Consider the following 20,005-nt stretch of genomic DNA (forward strand, 5'->3'; position numbering starts at 1 on the left):
AGTATAGATTTAAGTGTCAGGAAGTCGTTTCTGAAAGTATTTGTATGGAGTGTAGCCATGTATGGAAGTGAAACATGGACGATAACTAGTTTGGACAAGAAGAGAATAGAAGCTTTCGAAATGTGGTGCTACAGAAGAATGCTGAAGATAAGGTGGGTAGATCACGTAACTAATAAGGAGGTATTGAATAGGATTGGGGAGAAGAGAAGCTTGTGGCACAACTTGACTAGAAGAAGGGATCGGTTGGTAGGACATGTTTTGAGGCATCAAGGGATCACAAATTTAGCATTGGAGGGCAGTGTGGAGGGTAAAAATCGTAGAGGGAGACCAAGAGATGAATACACTAAGCAGATTCAGAAGGATGTAGGCTGCAGTAGGTACTGGGAGATGAAGCAGCTTGCACAGGATAGAGTAGCATGGAGAGCTGCATCAAACCAGTCTCAGGACTGAAGACCACAACAACAACAACAACAACATGACTCGCCTCCTTAATGTGCTAAAGCAGCTTTGTAAACGAAATGTGTACAAAAGTATAAAATATTTTCGCATACTTTGCCAGTTAGTCTGCGACATTTTGATAACGTGTTTCACATCTCCAGAGCGAACTGGCCAACAACATTTTTCTGTAACCTGTGTTTGCACAAAACGACATCGGTAGGTACAGTTGGATCACCTTGTGTATTCATGGTGATTGTTATTAACGTTAAAAAACCCTGATGCAACATATATGACGCTGAGACAATGAATAATTTAATGCAAGACACATGGGGTCCAAAATGTAGCGAAATACCCCAAAAATGGATGGCAGATTTTGAACATGTGACGTTACTACATGACGTACCTCGCTGTACGTGCAGCTGTTGAGCCTGTCGGTCTATGGCATCTGACCATCCCAACACAAATCAAATATTGCCGTCAGTGTAGCTCTGGGTCCACGTGTGCAACTTTAGCGCATGGAATTCAGGTTCGAGTCCTGCGTCGAGCAGGCATTACTTTTTTTCATTGAATTAAACATTTATGTGCTTACGTTGAGGTAATATTTACCAGTGTATTTACCAGTCTCGCAGTCTCCACTGATTTATTGCAAAGTACAGTACAACAAAAGCCTACCGCACTGCGTCACAAGTATAAGACTATAGTCTTCCGAATTGCGTCGTTACCAGTAAATCACCTAGCTTTTCTTTACTAAAAATGTCTTTTTCTTTTTTTTTTTTCATTTTTGAGCCATCAGTCTTCTGATTGGATGGATGCGACCCGCCACGAATTCCTCTCCTGTGCCAACATCTTCATCCCAGAGTAGCTCTTGCAACCTACGACCAAAATTATTTGCTGGATGTATTCCAATCTCCGTCTTCCTCTACAGATTTTGCCCTCTACAGCTCCCTCTATTACCATGGAAATCATTCTCTGATGTCTTAGCAGATGTCCTGTCATCCTGTCCCTTCCCCTCGTCAGTGTTTTCCACTTATTACTTTCCTCTCTGATTCTGCTCAGAAGCTTTTTATTCCTTACCATATCATTCCATTTAATTTTAAACATTCGTCTGTAGCGCCACATCTCAAATGCTTCTGCCCAGAGCCGCCTTATTCCTTACCTTATGAGTCCACTTAATTTTCAACTTTCCTCAGTAGCAGAACTTCTCAAATACTTCGATTCTCTTCTATTCCAGTTTTCCCATAGTCCATGTTTCACTACCATACAATGCTTTGCTCCAAACGTACATTCTCAGAAATTTCTTCCTCAGATGAAGGCCTATGTTTGGTACTGGTAGACTACTCTTGGCAAGGAATGCTCTTTTTGTCAGTGCTAGTCTGCTTTTGATGTCCTCCTTGCTCCGTCCGTCATGGGTTATTTTGCTGCCACCGTAGAAGAATTCCTTAACTTCATCTACTTCGTGACCACCAATCCTAACGTTAAGTTTCACGCTGTTGTCATTTATGCTACTTCTAATTACTTTTGTCTTTCTTCGATTTACTCGCAGTCCATATTCTGTACTTAGTACAATTTTCATTCCAGTCAACAGATCGCCTAATTCTTCTTCACTTTCACTCAGGATATCAATGACATCATCAAATCGTATCATTGATATCTTTTCACCTTGAATTTCTGTTCCACTCCCGAACCTTTCTTTTATTTCCATCATTGCTTCTTCGATGTACAGATTGAACCGTAGGGGCGAAAGACTACATACCTGTCTTACACCCTGTTTAATCCGAGCACTTTGTTCTTGATCGTCCACTTGGCTCTTGTACCTATTATATATTATTTCTCTTCCTATAGCTAACCCCTATTTTTTCCAGAAATTCGAAGATTTGCACCATTTTACATTGTCGAACGCTTTCTCCAGGTCGATAAGTCCTATGAACGTGTCTTGATTTTTCTTTAGTCTTGCTTCCATTATCAACCGCAACGTCAGAATTGCCTCTCTGGTGCCTGTACGTTTTCTAAAGCCAAACTGATCCTCATCTAACACATCTTAAATTTTCTTTTCCATTCTCCATATATTATTCTTGTTAGCAACTTGGATGCATAAGCTGTTAAGCTCATTGTATGATAATTCTCGCACTTGTCAGTTCTTGCAGTCTTCGGAATTGTTCGGATGACATTTTTCCAAAAGTCAAATCGTATGTCACCAGACTAAACCATTCTACACACTAACGCGAAAAGTCGTTTTGTTGCCATTTTCCCACATGATTTTAGAAGTTCTGATGGAATGTTATCTACCCCTTCTGCCTTATATGATCTTCAGTCCTCCAGAGTTCTCTTAAATTGTGATTCTTACACTGGATCCTCTATCTACACTCCTGGAAATGGAAAAAAGAACACATTGACACCGGTGTGTAAGACCCACCATACTTGCTCCCGACACTGCGAGAGGGCTGTACAAGCAATGATCACACGCACGGCACAGCGGACACACCAGGAACCGCGGTGTTGGCCGTCGAATGGTGCTAGCTGCGCAGCATTTGTGCACCGCCGCCGTCAGTGTCAGCCAGTTTGCCGTGGCATACGGAGCTCCATCGCAGTCTTTAACACTGGTAGCATGCCGCGACAGCGTGGACGTGAACCGTATGTGCAGTTGACGGACTTTGAGCGAGGGCGTATAGTGGGCATGCGGGAGGCCGGGTGGACGTACCGCCGAATTGCTCAACACGTGGGGCGTGAGGTCTCCACAGTACATCGATGTTGTCGCCAGTGGTCGGCGGAAGGTGCACGTGCCCGTCGACCTGGGACCGGACCGCAGCGACGCACGGATGCACGCCAAGACCGTAGGATCCTACGCAGTGCCGTAGGGGACCGCACCGCCACTTCCCAGCAAATTAGGGACACTGTTGCTCCTGGGGTATCGGCAAGGACCATTCGCAACCGTCTCCATGAAGCTGGGCTACGGTCCCGCACACCGTTAGGCCGTCTTCCGCTCACGCCCCAACATCGTGCAGCCCGCCTCCAGTGGTGTCGCGACAGGCGTGAATGGAGGGACGAATGGAGACGTGTCGTCTTCAGCGATGAGAGTCGCTTCTGCCTTGGTGCCAATGATGGTCGTATGCGTGTTTGGCGCCGTGCAGGTGAGCGCCACAATCAGGACTGCATACGACCGAGGCACACAGGGCCAACACCCGGCATCATGGTGTGGGGAGCGATCTCCTACACTGGACGTACACCACTGGTGATCGTCGAGGGGACACTGAATAGTGCACGGTACATCCAAACCGTCATCGAACCCATCGTTCTACCATTCCTAGACCGGCAAGGGAACTTGCTGTTCCAACAGGACAATGCACGTCCGCATGTATCCCGTGCCACCCAACGTGCTCTAGAAGGTGTAAGTCAACTACACTGGCCAGCAAGGTCTCCGGATCTGTCCCCCATTGAGCATGTTTGGGACTGGATGAAGCGTCGTCTCACGCGGTCTGCACGTCCAGCACGAACGCTGGTCCAACTGAGGCGCCAGGTGGAAATGGCATGGCAAGCCGTTCCACAGGACTACATCCAGCATCTCTACGATCGTCTCCATGGGAGAATAGCAGCCTGCATTGCTGCGAAAGGTGGATATACACTGTACTAGTGCCGACATTGTGCATGCTCTGTTGCCTGTGTCTATGTGCCTGTGGTTCTGTCAGTGTGATCATGTGATGTATGTGACCCCAGGAATGTGTCAATAAAGTTTCCCCTTCCTGGGACAATGAATTCACGGTGTTCTTATTTCATTTTCCAGGAGTGTATTTTAAATCGACTCCTGTTTCTTCTTCTATCACATCAGACAAATCTTCCCCCACATACAGGCCTTCAGTATACTCTTTCCACCTATCTGCTCTCTCCTTTGAATTTAGTCCGCAGCTCGTGGTCTAGTGGCTAGCGTTGTTGCCTCTGGATCACAGGGACCTGGGTTCGATTCCCATCCGGGTTGAGGATTTTCTCTGCTCTGGGACTGGGTGTTTGTCTTGTCTTCATCATTTCATCATCATTCATGAAATTGGCGAGCTGATAACCGCGCAGTTGAGCGCCCCACAAACCAAACATCATCATGATCATCATCCTCTGAATTGAACAGTGGAATTCCCGTTACACTCTTAATGGTACCACCCTTGCTTTTAATTTCACCGAATGCTGATTTGACTTTCCTATATGCTGAGTCAGTCCTTCTGTCAATCATTTCTTTTTCGATTCTTCAAATTTTTCATGCAGTCATTTCGTCTTATCTTTCCTGCACTTCCTATGTATTTCATTCCTCAACAACTTGTATTTCTGTATTGCTGAATTTCCCTGAACATTTTTGTACTTCCTTCTTTTATCGATCAACTGAAGTATTTCTTCTGTTACCCATGGTTTCTACGCTGCTACCTTTATCGTGCCTGGTTTTCTTTCCATCTTCTGTGATTGCCCTCTTTAGAGATGTCCATTCCTCTTCAACTGTACTGCCTACTGAGCTACTCCGTATTGCTGTATCTATAGCCTTAGAGAACATCAAGCATATCTCCTCATTCCTTAGTAATACCATATCCCACTTCTTTGCCTACTGATTCTTCTTGACTAATCTCTTAAACTTCAGCCTACCCTTCATCATTACTAAATTGTGATCTGAGTCTATATCTGCTCATGGTGCGCCTTACAATCCAGTATCTGCTTTTGGAATCTGTCTGACGATGATATAAGTGAAATCTTCCAGAATCACCCGGCCTTTCCAAATATACCTCCTCGTCTTGTGATTCTTGAGCATAGTATTCACTATTACCAGCTGAAATTTATTAGAGAACTCAATTAGTCTTTCTCCTCTCTTTCCTTGTACCAAGCTCATATTCTCCCGTAACCTTTTCTTCAACTTCTTCCCTTATAACCTCATTTCAGGCCCTCATGACTATTAGATTTTCATCTCCCTTTACGTACCATATTACCTTCCTCATATACTTTCTCAATCTCTTCATCTTCAGCTTCAAACATCAGCATGTATAACTGAACTATCTTTCTGGATGTCGGTTTGCTGTCGATTCTGATAAGAACGACCCCATCTCTGAACTATTCACAGTAACAAACTCTTTGCCCTACCTTCTTACTAATAACGAATCCTACTCTAGTGACAGCATTTTCCGCTGCTCTTGATATTACTCTATACTCATCTAACCAGTAATCCTGGTCTTCTTTCCATTTCACTTCGTTGCCCCCTACCATATCTAGAATAAGCTTTCGCATTTCCTTTTCAGATTTTCTAGCTTCCCTACCACTTTCAAACTTTTGACTTTCCATGCCCCGACTCACATAACTTTATCCTTTCGTTGGTTATTCAATCTTTTTCTCATGATCATCTCCCCCTTGCCAGTTCCCTCCCAGATATCCAATTGGGGACTGTTCTGTAATCTTTTGCCCATAGAAAGTGAGACAGGACAAGTTACTCTCTCACCTATTTTTCGTATACGGAAAATTATTAAAGATTTTGTTATAACGTTACGCACCTTGTGCGAGATTCTAGAAAGTTAACAGCCTGAGCAGATGTTGAGGGACCCTGGTAGGGCGCTGAAAGCATGAGGTATTTTTATGGTTCTTAGTTCATAGAAACGGCATGTTGGAAGTTGAAAGCAATTGGCGGCGATCCCATCCCTCAGTATATCTTGCAGGACAGGTCCACAGCCGAACAGGGCAGAGAGAGCAGATCCTAGTCAAGACAGGTCTCCAGCAGGACACAGCCCCTATACCTGCATTGCTGGATGCGACAGACTGAAGGGTTGTACCTACACAATGGAATCGTAAACCAGTCATTGTGTGCAGAGCCACGCGTAATAAAAATTCACGCATTTTCGTGTTTGCCGATACTGCAAATAGGCTTGTGACCCACTTCCATCGTCTGCCTCGGTTGTATAAGAAACTCCAGCGTCTGAGAAATATTTAGAGACAGAATCTTTATTACACCTCATAGCTAGGACTAACATGCTCTAAGGCACAGGCGATCTAGATAAAGATCTTTAAGATTGTATCTGTTCGCTTGTTGCTGCGGAAAGCGACGCGTCTTCAGAGAAAAACATCTTCTCCCTCTGCGAAAACTTAAAAAAGCCAGTAATTGGCGGTTTCTTTTTTTTTTTTCTTCAGAGACGCAGGCTTCTTAACTCTTGCGCTGGTTCGACATGAGTTTGTACTAACTTGTAGGAGGGGAGATATAGCGCCTCTAAAGCTCTGTGATTGGATCAGGTTGGGGTGAAGACGATGTCGTTAGTGCACATTGCGGAAAAACGAATTTTTTTTTTTATCTGGAGAGGTGTGAGGTACTCAGGTTCTCGACTTCGGTCTGGAAGGGATCTTCTGGTTGAAGCTCTGACATGTGTGGTTGGTGCTTGGGACCTGTCCTGAGACTGACTTCACTTGCAAATAGTTAGACTGAAGAGCCTGTGGTGAAGTTCTTACTGTACCGACAGAGTGACTTCAAACGTCTCAGACTACACGTCTGCCGAGGGCACACTTATTCGTTTTTGGTTTACCAGTCTTGATGTTTAATATCTCTCTGCGCTCTGTCGTGTAAATGAGACAAATTGGCCCTTGGTACGGCCAGTGAACACTGAAATCTATCAGGGCTCTGGTAGTAAATTGCGATCCGTCTGCCTGATCGCTAGACCGTGAGATTTTGCATTCCTTTCGTGGCCGCGATCGATTCACAGGTGTCGCCTTACGCCTCGCCTCCGCCACACACATCTCGCCAGCTGCAAGTTACATCGCTGCACGAAGCTAACAGGGTAACATACTGCTGATCCCTTGTTAGGGCGTACAGATCTCAATCGCCACTTGCTCTCAGCTACACCCATATAGTCTTCTGTAGATTATCAATCAAAGTCTGCTCAGCATCAGATCAATTCAGATTTCGTTATCCACGTTTTTAGGGCCAGAGTACTTCACTCACTTCTGCCACCCAGGATCCTCGTCCATTGTTCTCTTAACCCAACTGTTAGTTGTTTACTGTATACAGTCAATAACTATAATGTAAGTCTCTTTTTATTTTAAAAAATAAATGTTTTAGTAAATTTTTCTACATTCTCAATCATTTTATAAAGTCGGCACCATGGGTTAAATTTCGTTGTGGCGTCCCATGCCAGGATAACTTACAAGAGATCATCATAACAGTTTTCGATAAAAAGAAAGAAACACAAATTAAGAACTGCGATTACTTGGTTACAATGAGGAAACTAATTTTGTAACTTTCACGTTTACAACAGATCATATTTACAAAAGGCGTTCGAAATTTGCACCGTTTGCTCGAGTACTACTATTGGACCACCCAATCATCCCTTCATGACCAAGAACAACCGCTGCACGTGCGGCGACGTACGTCATCTGATGACGTCAAATGTTCAACGTTTCTCAACCATTTTTGTGCCATTTCTAGGCATTTGGGACCCCATATGCCTTTGTATTAAATTTCCTGTCTCAGCATCATCTACGACGTTTCGTGGTTTTTAAACATTAATAAGAATCACGCTGTGGACATATACTCCTCACCTTACATTACAGTTTTTGTTGGAGAGTTCTCCGCGTACCACTATCAGTACCTCCCTTTCCGTAACCAGGCGCCAGTGGTACCCGGTCGTTAAGTCTCCATGTGAGTTCGAATCTCTCAAATTTTCCTTCAGGTCTTTATGCGAGCTGTATATAGGAAGCAATATATTGGATAACTGTTCTAGACCGAGCGAGGTGGCGCAGTGGTAGCACACTGGACTCGCATTCGGGAGGACGACGGTTCAATCCCGCGTCCGGCCATCCTGATTTAGGTTTTCCGTGATTTCCCTAAATCGCTCCAGGCAAATGCTGGGATGGTTCCTTTGAAAGGGCACGGCTGGCTTCCTTCCCCATACTTCCCTAATCCGATGAGACTGATGATCTCGCTGTTTGGTCTCTTCCCCCCAAACAACCCAACCCAACCCAATTGTTCTAGGAAACTACACACTCGGAATTTTAACAGGAAACCACACCGAGATATACACTGCCTCTTTTGTAGCGTCTGCACGTGGATTGGATTAACATCCCCGTGACACTTTCTGGCTTACTGAGTGGACGAAAATAGTTGCTCTTCTTTGGAACGCTATCAAGGAAAGTGTCAGGGAAATACTCAGGTATCAGTCATCGATGGAGTCGGGTTGAACTACACTCCAAGAAGATTTTTCCAACCAATTTCGGCTTAGCATGCACCTTTCTTATGATTAGTTTTTAGTGGGTATTCCACTTGAAATCGCTCCATACGCGCACTCCCAGTCATTTAAAGTGTGGTATCACCGCCAGACACCACACTTACTAGGTGGTAGCTTTTAAATCGGCCGCGGTCCGCTAGTATACGACGGACCCGCGTGTCGCCACTGTCAGTGATGGCAGACCGAGCGCCACCACACGGCAGGTCTAGAGAGACGTACTAGCACTCGCCCCAGTTGTACAGCCGACGTTGCTAGCCATGGTTCACTGAGAATTACGCTCTCATTTGCCGAGACGATAGTTAGCATAGCCTTCAGCTACATTTGCTACGACCTAGCAAGGCGCCGTATTCAATTGATATTGATATTCTATTAATGTATCATCAAGAGCGATGTTCTACAAATGTGGATTAAAGTTAAGTATTCCAGAAGCTACGTACTTTTCTTTATAGCATTCATTACGCATCCTGTTTCAGACCTCACGCCAGCCTGCGTGAGTTTTAGCGCGTGCCTTTTGGCTTCCTCACCTTGTGTCTAGGCTGTCTTGTCTAGACACAACATATTTGGCGACGAGTCCAAAAAGGGTCTTCTTCTTCTTTCTACTTGCTTACTTTACTTGTGTAATGGCTTCGCCACATTCTTCAGATGTACTGTCCGAATTTTATCGCTTGCAGAATCAGCAGACGCAGGCCTTATTGGATGCCCTTGGACAGCTCGTCCAGGGTCAACGTGCACTGCAAAACGATGCGGCCGCCGCCGCTTCATCGCTACCGCAGCCACAACACGCAGTTGCACCACCGTTTCGTCCATTCGATGCGGAGTTGGAAAGCTGGACGGAATGGTCACGCCAATTTGGATTCCATCTCGCCGCCTACGGAATTCAAGGGAACGAGCGGCAACCTCATCTCCTTTCTTGTGTTGGTGTGTCCACCTACCGTGTGATAGTGAAATTGTTTCCCCGACGCGACGTAGCAACTCTGTCCTACAAAGAAATTTTGTCTGCTTTAGATGCCTATTTCAAGGAATCAGTCAATGTAGTTGCAAAAAGGTATACGTTCTTTCGTACAAAACGTACGGCCGATCAAACTAATCGGGAGTGGGTTGCAACTTTTCAAGGCCTTACAAGGGATTGTGCTTTCGAGTCTGAATGTGGACTCCCTTATTCAGATACTATTGTGCGTGATGCAATTGCACAGAACGTTTCTGATGTTCGTATACGCGAACAGATTTTGAAACTAGTCAATCCCTCCCTTCAACAAGTGATGGACATATTGGATAGGCAAGACACACTTGACTTTGCTCAGGAATCATTTGACATTCGCCAGCCGTGTATCACGTTAACCGGCCTGCTGGGCGAGCTGCACGGAACAGTAAACAGCCCTCGCGCTCGTCCGCGCAGCTGCCGCCTGGCCCTCCGCCACGTGTCCCGCGCCAGCATGCAAATGCAGTGAAATCATGCCCGCGGTGTGCTACTAGACATTTGCATGAGAATTGCCCGTCACGCCAAGCTATTTGCTTTTTCTGTAATAAGAAAGGTCGTGTTCAAAGTGTTTGCCAGAAAAAGCTCAGATCGGACACTCACAACCATTCCAGGCCCTTTGCTTCGCACCGGAATCGAACCAAGAATACTCGGGCTCGTGAACCTTCGCCCATGGACATTCATGTAGTTAATTCCACTCTGCCCAGTGCTCATCTCTCTAACAGTGACTGTGTTCGTCCCACAAATAGTGTGCGTCGACGTCGACGGAAATCCCGTCACGTCGCAAGTGATTCTGTACCAGTGTCAGTTCACGTTGCACGAGACAGTCGCTCTTGTCGTCAGCAGGACAATAAACTTTTTGTAGACTTGGAAATTAATGGCAACGTGATCCCATTCCAGCTCGATACCGGGGCTGCAGTTTCATTGCTCAATAAAGACACGTACAAACAACTGGGCACACCTCTGTTGCGTGCCACAAATGTTAAGTTACATAGTTATTCCGGACAGCATATCCCTGTGTTAGGACAGTGCAGCCTTCTTGCAACGTACAAGGGACAAACAAAACTTGTGTCATTTTACGTCCTTCGTTCTTCTTCTGCAGTGAACTTGTTTGGTTTAGATTTATTTCAGTTGTTAACTTGTCTATAGTCAATCAGGTCCTATCAGTGAACCAGACTGTGCCTTCAGCCAGTGTTTCTCGTCTCTGTGAAGAATTTGCAGACATTTTTGCACCGGGCCTCGGTTGCGCTAAGAACTATAAAGCACATTTGGAACTGAAAGTCAACGCGCAACCGAAATTTTACAGAGCGCGCAATGTTCCCCACGCATTGCGTGATGAGGTCGCAAGAACATTTAGCCAACCACCGAACATTATTTCAGGTCTTGCGACAAAATGGTCTTCGTTTGTGGAAGGACAAATGTGTGTTTTTTGCTCGTGATTTGCCATATCTGGGACATGTACTCAATGCCCAAGGCATACATCCCAGTCCAGAGCACCTTCGTGCCATACAAGACTTGCCTTCGCCGCAGAATTTGAAGCAGCTACAGAGTGTACTGGGTAAGATAAATTATTACCCTTGCTATATCCCCCATGCCTCTTCCGTTTCAGCTCCGCTTCATCGCTTACGCCGTAAAGGTGTTCCGTTCGTCTGGACGACGGAATGCGAACGCGCCTTTCGCCAGTTGAAATCGGCGTTGCTTTCTAATACTTGCCTTACGCCTTTCGATCCCCAGAAACCCCTTTTGTTGATGGTGGATGCATCGGATTTCGGGATCGGAGCTGTGCTTGCGCACAAAGATGGTTCGCATGATCGCCCTATTGCCTTTGCGTCCAAATTGCTCTCGTCAGCGCAAAGAAATTATTCACAGATCGAGAAAGAAGCTTTGGCTCTCGTATTTGGTGTTACAAAGTTTCACGATTTCTTGTATGGTCGTCACTTTACCATCATCACAGACCACAAACCTTTGACATCGCTTTTTCATCCGCACAAGCCTGTACCTCCACGTACAGCACAGAAATTCATTCGCTGATCTATTTTCCTCTCGCAGTACCGCTACGATATCTTGTATCGGTCCACTGCTAAGCACGGAAACGCCGATGCGTTGTCCCGTTTGCCTGTTGCTGAGGATAGAGCATACGATTCTTCCGAACTTGCTCGCCTGTTCATTGATGCGGAAACCGATGACGTGGTCGAATCGTTTCCGATTGATTTTCGTCGTGTAGCTACAGCCACAGCTGTTGACCCTGTCCTTGCTCCCCTTTTGCGTTTTGTTGCTACGCAATGGCCCTTGTCAAAATCACGGATCGAGGATCCGTTGGTTCGCCGATTTTTTGCTCTCAAGGAGAGACTTTTTGTACGACGTGGTGTTTTGCTGTTGCGTTCTGATAATGATCAGTCCAGGGTCGTGGTCCCACGTTCGTTACAGTCCTCTGTCTTACAGCTTCTGCACCAAGGACATTGGGGTATAGTGAGAACGAAACAGCTTGCTCGTCAGCACTGTACTTGGTTCGGAATCGATGCTGCGATTACGAATATGTGCTCTTCTTGCATGGCGTGTGCCGAACAACAATCCGCGGCACCGCGGAAATTCTTTGCATGGCCGAAAGCCACTTCCCCTTGGCAACGCTTACACATCGATTTTGCTGGTCCATTCTGGAATGCTCGATGGTTGGTTCTGGTCGATTCCTTCAGTAATTTTCCTTTTGTTGTCAGGATGTCTTCCACGACGTCATCTGCCACCATCCAAGCGTTATCCGCTATCTTTTGCATTGAAGGTCTCATTCTGCAAGGCCAATGGTATTCAACATCTGACATCCGCGCCGTTTTCGCCGCAGTCAAACGGTGCAGCTGAGCGATTGGTCCGGACTTTCAAGTCCCAGATGTTGAAGTTGAAAGAGTCGCATTCTCGGGAGGACGCGTTATTGCTCTTTTTGTCCTCGTATCTCTCTCAGCCCCGCGATGGTAGCTCGCCGGCTGAGTTGCTTCATGGTCGCTCTCATCGAACCTTGATGTCTTTGCTACATCTGCCGCATCAGGTTCCTGTGCAGCGGCATACACTTGCTTTTGCTCCCGGCGACGTTGTATACTATCGCAACTATCGCGGTTCACGGCGTTGGCTCGCAGGGCGCATTCTTCGCTGCCTCGGCCGCGCTATGTATCTGGTTTTGGGGGCCTCTGGTGAGGTGCGTCGGCATCTCAATCAGCTGCGCCTCTGTCGTCGCATGGGTTCTGCCGCTCCCCGTCTGCTTTCAGCGACGGTGCCGTCCGGTCAGCTCCCTGGGGACCCATCTACTGGCTCGCCTCATCCCCGGGTGTTACCGACGCGGCCTTCCCTTTTGCCCCATGGCGACGCGCCGCCACCGCCGCCGCCGCCGCCGCCGCCTGTTCTCTCGCCGGCACCGCCCGCAGTGGACGCGTCGCTGCAACCGCCGGGCGCCTCCCTGGGTCACGCGCCGCCGATACCTTCCCGTGACCAGCTGACCTCCGCCAAGGAACTCTTGCCCGCTCCGGACCATCTGTCGTCTTCGCCGGTCGGGTGCTCCGACTCGATGGAGGTCGACCCTCCGGCCCCTCCTGACTATCTACGGGCGCATACACCGCATGTTGGCGTGCACCCTGGACTAGGTTTTCAGGCGTTTCCTAGCTCCCCTCGGACCGAATGGCCGGGTGCGGGTGGCACAGCCTCGCCTGTTGTTAGGCTCCCCACCTCGTCGCATACGTCAACATGGGGTCCTCCCCACGGCGGGCGGAAGCCTTATCACACCACCGTTCGCCGATTTGTGGGGGAGGAATGTGGTGTCACCGCCAGACACCACACTTACTAGGTGGTAGCTTTTAAATCGGCCGCGGTCCGCTAGTATACGACGGACCCGCGTGTCGCCACTGTCAGTGATGGCAGACCGAGCGCCACCACACGGCAGGTCTAGAGAGACGTACTAGCACTCGCCCCAGTTGTACAGCCGACGTTGCTAGCCATGGTTCACTGAGAATTACGCTCTCATTTGCCGAGACGATAGTTAGCATAGCCTTCAGCTACATTTGCTACGACCTAGCAAGGCGCCGTATTCAATTGATATTGATATTCTATTAATGTATCATCAAGAGCGATGTTCTACAAATGTGGATTAAAGTTAAGTATTCCAGAAGCTACGTACTTTTCTTTATAGCATTCATTACGCATCCTGTTTCAGACCTCACGCCAGCCTGCGTGAGTTTAAGCGCGTGCCTTTCGGTTTCCTCTCATTGTGTCTAGGCTGTCTTGTCTAGACACAACATAAAGGATATGAGTATTAGCGGTTGGTCGTCTGTCGTATAATTCTGTCTCTTTGTGCACAATTCGTTACATTTGTCTACGACGGCTCCTTCTGCAAAAGGTGCCGGCTTTCTGTAGGTCTTTCCGTGTTTCACTATAATTTTCTAGCACTGAGACTGATCTATATAGCTGCTATAGAGATATAAAGAGAGTTGCACGTAATAGACAGGCTTGGAAAGATGCAAAAAAGAAACCTTCTGACTGAACACACGAAAAAGCATGGGAATTTTGCAGACCTTCAATAATCGCACTTAATGTATGAAATATAGCTTATACATTGGACAAAGTACTTTGACTTGAAAGGCGACCACTTCGAAAAACTGGGACCTATTGTACCTAAAACGGACACTTCCAGAACGAGAGGCCGCATCGCAATAACAAGTCAACATTTCTCCAGGTTCACTTTGTTGTCTGCATAATTCTGATAAATGAGCAGATTACTCATAGTGGAAGGGTTATGAGTATTAGGGTGTTTTCTCACATGCGTAACCAGGTGAAAGAAATGTGTCGTGCTACACGGTGATTGGTCGATGTCGTGGATGTGGGGGAACTCAAGGAAATGGTGCGCCTGGTCTGGTGACAAACTTCCGGCGAGGCTTCCCGCAGTCTTATCGCAACAGCTGAGGACGCAAGCCGCTCTGTCCACAGCGCTCCGCTGTCCTCCAGAGACTGCACCGCCCGTGCGCTGAAACCAGGCGGCAATCGACACCGCACTAAACACTAACAAGGTACGCGGCACGCACGCTTTTATGAATCTCCAAGTGATGTGATTCTCCAATACATCACCTTTCGTCAATCAATGAGAATTAACAGATCTCTGGTTTTTCTGTAAAACAATGTGAATTTTTCGTACACAGAATGACTACTGATAGTATGACTTTTGTTACGGTATTTTCCAAAATTTTTAACTTATTCATCGCACAGTTGTTGGTTTGAAGCGTTGACTGACAAAGTCAGTCCCGACCGTAGCGGACAGTACAGTTGTCACTTGCCTAGCGGCAGCCACGGTAAAGTCGAGAGAAGTGAGCATTGTTAAATCGGAGCCCAAACATGGGGTAGTTATGGTGGAAAATGACTTAAAGAGCACGTGTTTCGGTGTGCTATACAGGGTGAATCACCCAAAACTTGCACCGCAAAATTGCGGAAATGGAAAATGCTATTGATATGTGGTTTTCTCAGAATGGATTGGTGGTCAGGAGCCTGCATTGTTAGCCAATCAACAGATGGTAATAATAGAAATTGGATTTTTTGTGCGAACACACACTTTCTTAAATGGAACAATTCCGATTGACATTAACAAATTAAAAGTGGGCAAATTGGAATGCCAATTTTTTTTCAGGAGACTAGTGAGAATCGTTCATAAGGTATCGTATTTTGAAAAGTTTCCACCCCGACACATTTTTTTGTGCTACTCAATCTGCATAGTTGCTAGATACGATGTTATTATGCTTGCTTGCAATATGCTTGTGTGTTCCTTGAGTGTATTGCGACTTGCTAATCAATTAGTGTGTGATAGTCCAAGCAGTAGATCGTGAGTGGGCGATGAGATTTACCAATGCAGAAAAAGCCGACATGCTGAAGGTGTATGGACAGTCTAGGGCCGGCCGGAGTGGCGGAGCGGTTCTAGGCGCTACAGTCTGGAGCCGCGAGACTGCTACGGTCGCAGGTTCGAATCCTGCCTCGGGCATGGATGTGTATGATTTCCTTAGGTTAGTTAGGTTTAAGTAGTTCTAAGTTCTAGGGGACTGATGACCTCAGAAGTTAAGGCCCATAGTGCTCAGAGCCATTTGAAGCATTTTTTGAAGCATTGCGGGCAGGGCCCTCCGACCATCTCGTGACTTTGACGGCCCAACGCGCCAGTTGGCCACAGTTGGCACGATACCCCTCAGGAGGACATCCAACAACACTATTAATCAATGACAAGCAAAATAACTGCCTGTATAAGGGCACAGATAGACCAACGCGTTATTGACTTGCTCAGTTTGTGAAGCTCTTTCTCTTGAATAAATTGTCAATTTTTTCTGAAATTGCAGTCATTTCTTTGTTTGTACTTGTACATCAAAAGTACCAATTTCCGTCTCCTTCAGTTAATTCCTTCGTTGTGCATCGATATTTTTCAATATATTTCACAGTAGACTTGCTCTTTAATAATTTTCTGCTGGGAAGAATGAAGATAAAGCCGTTCAAAAGGTTACCAGAAAGACACTATTTAATTCGGAGAAAGAAAATGATAAATTAATTCAGCTTGACACACAAGTAGTCAGCCACCATTTGCGCAATAGCTGTGCGTCATTAACTCATTATAATTTCCAGTTTCGGTCAAACAACAGACCATCCCCAAGCATTAAAAAGTAGGTCACTGCATCCGTGTGGCGAGCCCCCATAAGCAGAATGCGTCCCGTATCACTCGCTTCGCACTCGATGGGGAAGCACGTGACCGGCAGTTGTTTCACTCACTGACACGTTGGGCCGGATCCGCTGGGTGCGGGGGCAACAGGCGAATGGCCCACCACCCGGCTACGGAAACATGAATCCAATGTAGCTTTTCCACTAGAGTCCTGCATGACCGAGTAAGCGAGCACAAAATACGAGATGGGGCGAGCACACCCTAACTGGATAGGCTGCCCGCACTAGTTCTAGTGACCGAGCATAGAAGCCGTGACCGAATACGTAGCACGCAACTTCAAACACATTACACGTGTAATTATCCGTGTCAGACTGCAGCCAATACGGGCTTCTCATTTGTGGTGTCTCTCTCTCTGCAATCATGCAGTGCGAGGAAACCAGTGCAGTAAGACGTAAGATTGAAATCAATGTTTACACATTGAAGAGACGGGAAGATCTAAAAAGCCAAGTACGGAGCATATTTTTGGTGGTTGTAGACGGAAACAGTGGGTCTACTGGATACGTATCGTGCATAAACTGCTCCACATTATTGTGTTCCCAATCGGGAACCACTCTTTTAAAGAAACACAGTTCCAAGTAACCTCACAAAGATACAGCTCCTTCAGGAATACCGGCAGTAATAAAAAATAGTATTACAGCAAAGTGTGTTGCAATGTGTGCTAAAGATATGAGACCTTTTAATGCTGTTTGCGGTGAAGGTTTCAGAGAACTAGGCCAAGAATTAATACATCTAGGTGCGCATTATGGAAAAGTTAACGTGGCAGATGTCATGCCACATCCCTCTACATAAGCAGACATGTCAAAGAACAAGCTGATGCAATACAGTATAATGCCTTCTGTTATTGCGGAAGTTATTAATAAAACATGTGCTGCGATAGTTGATATGTGGACTGATTCGCATAATCAGGTGCACTATTTGACGCTTACATCTCATTACATTAACACAGATTGGTCTCTTCTGATCAATGTTTTATTTACAACAAAATTCCCGGACGTTAGGAAGACGGGAGTAAATATTATAAAAGAAAGTGCTCTATGAATTTAGCTGAGTAACGTACCCGTTCTTGGAAACGTTACTTTTGTATTAAAAGAAAGAGAGAGAGAGAGACAGAAATAGAGAGAGAGAGAGAGAGAGAGAGAGAGAGAGAGAGAGAGGCGTTGGATTTGTACCGTACAGAGCAGCGAGCCGTGGCGAGGCGAGGTGAGACGTCAGCGGTGGCCGGTCATGCTCGGTTATCCGCGTGTCCGGAATCCGGACATCAGACATGGGGCGAGTACGTGACCGAGCCGAGTGGTGTGGGGCCGGACACGAGCGGCTCGGTCCCCCCGTCAACAGGCGAGCCGTGACCGGTCAAACATAGAGCGTTGCAGCACTCTATTCTCCACAATGTAGCGGTGCCAGCAGGCCTTGCAAACGTTGGAATGTGCTTAGAATCGGATTTTCTTTTGTTGATTTTGCGTGTTTCCTATGGAGAGAAGGTGTGCTCCTGTGTACCCGAGATTCACCAAGTATTGGTACAGTCCCTGAGAATGCACTGAGGTGACAAAAGTCGTGGGACACCTCCTAATATCGTGGCAGACCCCCCGCTAGCCCTGCGTAGTGCAGCAACTCGACGTGGTATAGGCTCAACAAGTCGCTGAAAGTCCGCTGCAGAAATATTGAGAAATGCTGCGCCTATAGCTGTCCATAATTGCGAAATGTTTCCCCTGCAGGATTTTGTATACGAACTGACATCTCTATTATGTCCCATAAATGTTCGATGGGATACATGCTGGGCGATCTGGGTGGCCAAACCATTCGCTCGGATTTTTCAAAATCGCGAACAATTGTGGCCCGGTAATACGACGCATTCTCATCCATGAAAATTCCATCGTTGTTTGGGAAAATGAAGTCCATGGACGGCTGCAAATGGCCTCCACGTCGCCGAACATACGGGTTTTCCATTGGTGTTGAAGGTTCAACTGATACGGTCAGAACCCCAGGAGAGACGCTGCAGGCGATGTCGTGCTGTTAGCAAAGGCACTCGCGGCGATCGTCTGCTACCATAATCCATAAACGCCAAATTTCGCAGCACTGTCCTAACGGACACATTCGTCGTACGTCTCACATTTACTTCTGCGGTTATTTGACTCAGTCTTGATTGTCTGTTAGCACTGATATCTCTACGCAAACGCTGCTGCTGTCGGTCGTTAAGTGAAGCTGTCGACCACTGCTTTGTCCGTAGTGAGAGGTAATGCCTGAAATTTTGTATTCTTGGTACATCCTCCCGACGGAGATTCGAGTCCTCCCTCGGCGATGGATGTGTGGGTTGTTCTTAGCATAGGTTAGTTTAAGTAGTGTGTAAGCATAGGGACCGACGATGACCTCTGTAGTTTGATCCCTTAAGAACTCACAGACGTTTGAACATTTGGTACATCCTTGACACTGTGGATCTCGGATTACTGAATCCCCTAACGATTTCCGAATTGGAGTATCCCTCGCGGCCACAACCACGTCTGAAACCTTTTCGCATGAATGACCTGAGTGCAAATGACAGCTCCGTCAATGCACTGCCCTTTTATAGCTTGTCTACGCAGTACTACCGCCATATGTACAGGGTTATTACAAATGATTGAAGGGATTTCACAGCTCTGCAATAACTTTATTATTTGAGATATTTTCACAATGCTTTGCACACACATACAAAAACTCAAAAAGTTTTTCTAGGCATTCATAAATGTTCGATATGTGCCTCTTTAGTGATTCGGCAGACATCAAGCCGATTATCAAGTTCCTCCCACACTCGGCGCAGCATGTCCCCATTAAAGAGTTCGAAAGCATGTTGATGCGAGCTCGCAGTTCTGGCACGTTTCTTGGTAGAGGAGGTTTAAACACTGAATCTTTCACATAACCCCACAGAAAGAAATCGCATGGGGTTAAGTCGGGAGAGCATGGAGACCATGACATGAATTGCTGATCATGATCTCCACCACGACCGATCCATCGGTTTTCCAATCTCCTGTTTAAGAAATGCCGAACATCATGATGGAAGTGCGGTGGGGCACCATCCTGTTGAAAGATGAAGTCGGCGCTGTCGGTCTCCAGTTGTGGCATGAGCCAATTCTCCGCGGGCTACGCGTGAAACTTGCCCGCACGCGTTCAACCGTTTCTTCGCTCACTGCAGGCTGACCCGTTGATTTCCCCTTACAGAGGCATCCAGAAGCTTTAAACTGTGCATACCATCGCCGAATGGAGTTAGCAGTTGGTGGATCTTTGTTGAACTTCGTCCTGAAGTGTCGTTGCACTCTTATGACTGACTGATGTGAGCGCATTTCAAGCACGACATACGCTTTCTCGGCTCATGTTGCCATTTTGTCTCACTGCGCTCTCGAGCGCTCTGACGGCAGAAACCTGAAGTGCGGCTTCAGCCGAACAAAACTTTATGAGTTTTTCTACGTATCTGTGGTGTGTCGTGACCATATGTCAATGAATGGAGCTACAGTGAATTTATGAAATCGCTTCAATCATTTGTAATAGCCCTGTATATGTGCATACCGCTGTACCATGACTTTTGTCATCTCATTGTGGACGTACAACGAAAATTAATCGAATACTGAATGTCACTGATTTAACTGTGAAACTGGAAATTGTTGTGAACGAATAGCT

General features: G+C 46.5%; 1 protein-coding gene across 1 annotated transcript in view; it reads left to right on the plus strand.

Moving 5' to 3' along the window:
• The first annotated feature begins 14,565 nt into the window (after nt 1–14,565).
• The window catches only part of LOC126161363 (uncharacterized), a 249,699-nt gene continuing 244,259 nt past the window's right edge, over nt 14,566–20,005 (plus strand). Inside the window, exon 1 of the mRNA XM_049917133.1 lies at nt 14,566–14,681. The gene's annotated coding sequence lies outside the window, so the exon portion shown is untranslated. The remainder of the gene's footprint in view (nt 14,682–20,005) is intronic.

The sequence above is a fragment of the Schistocerca cancellata genome, chromosome 2 (assembly GCF_023864275.1).
Source record: "Schistocerca cancellata isolate TAMUIC-IGC-003103 chromosome 2, iqSchCanc2.1, whole genome shotgun sequence".
NCBI classification, from domain to species: Eukaryota; Metazoa; Arthropoda; class Insecta; order Orthoptera; family Acrididae; genus Schistocerca; species Schistocerca cancellata.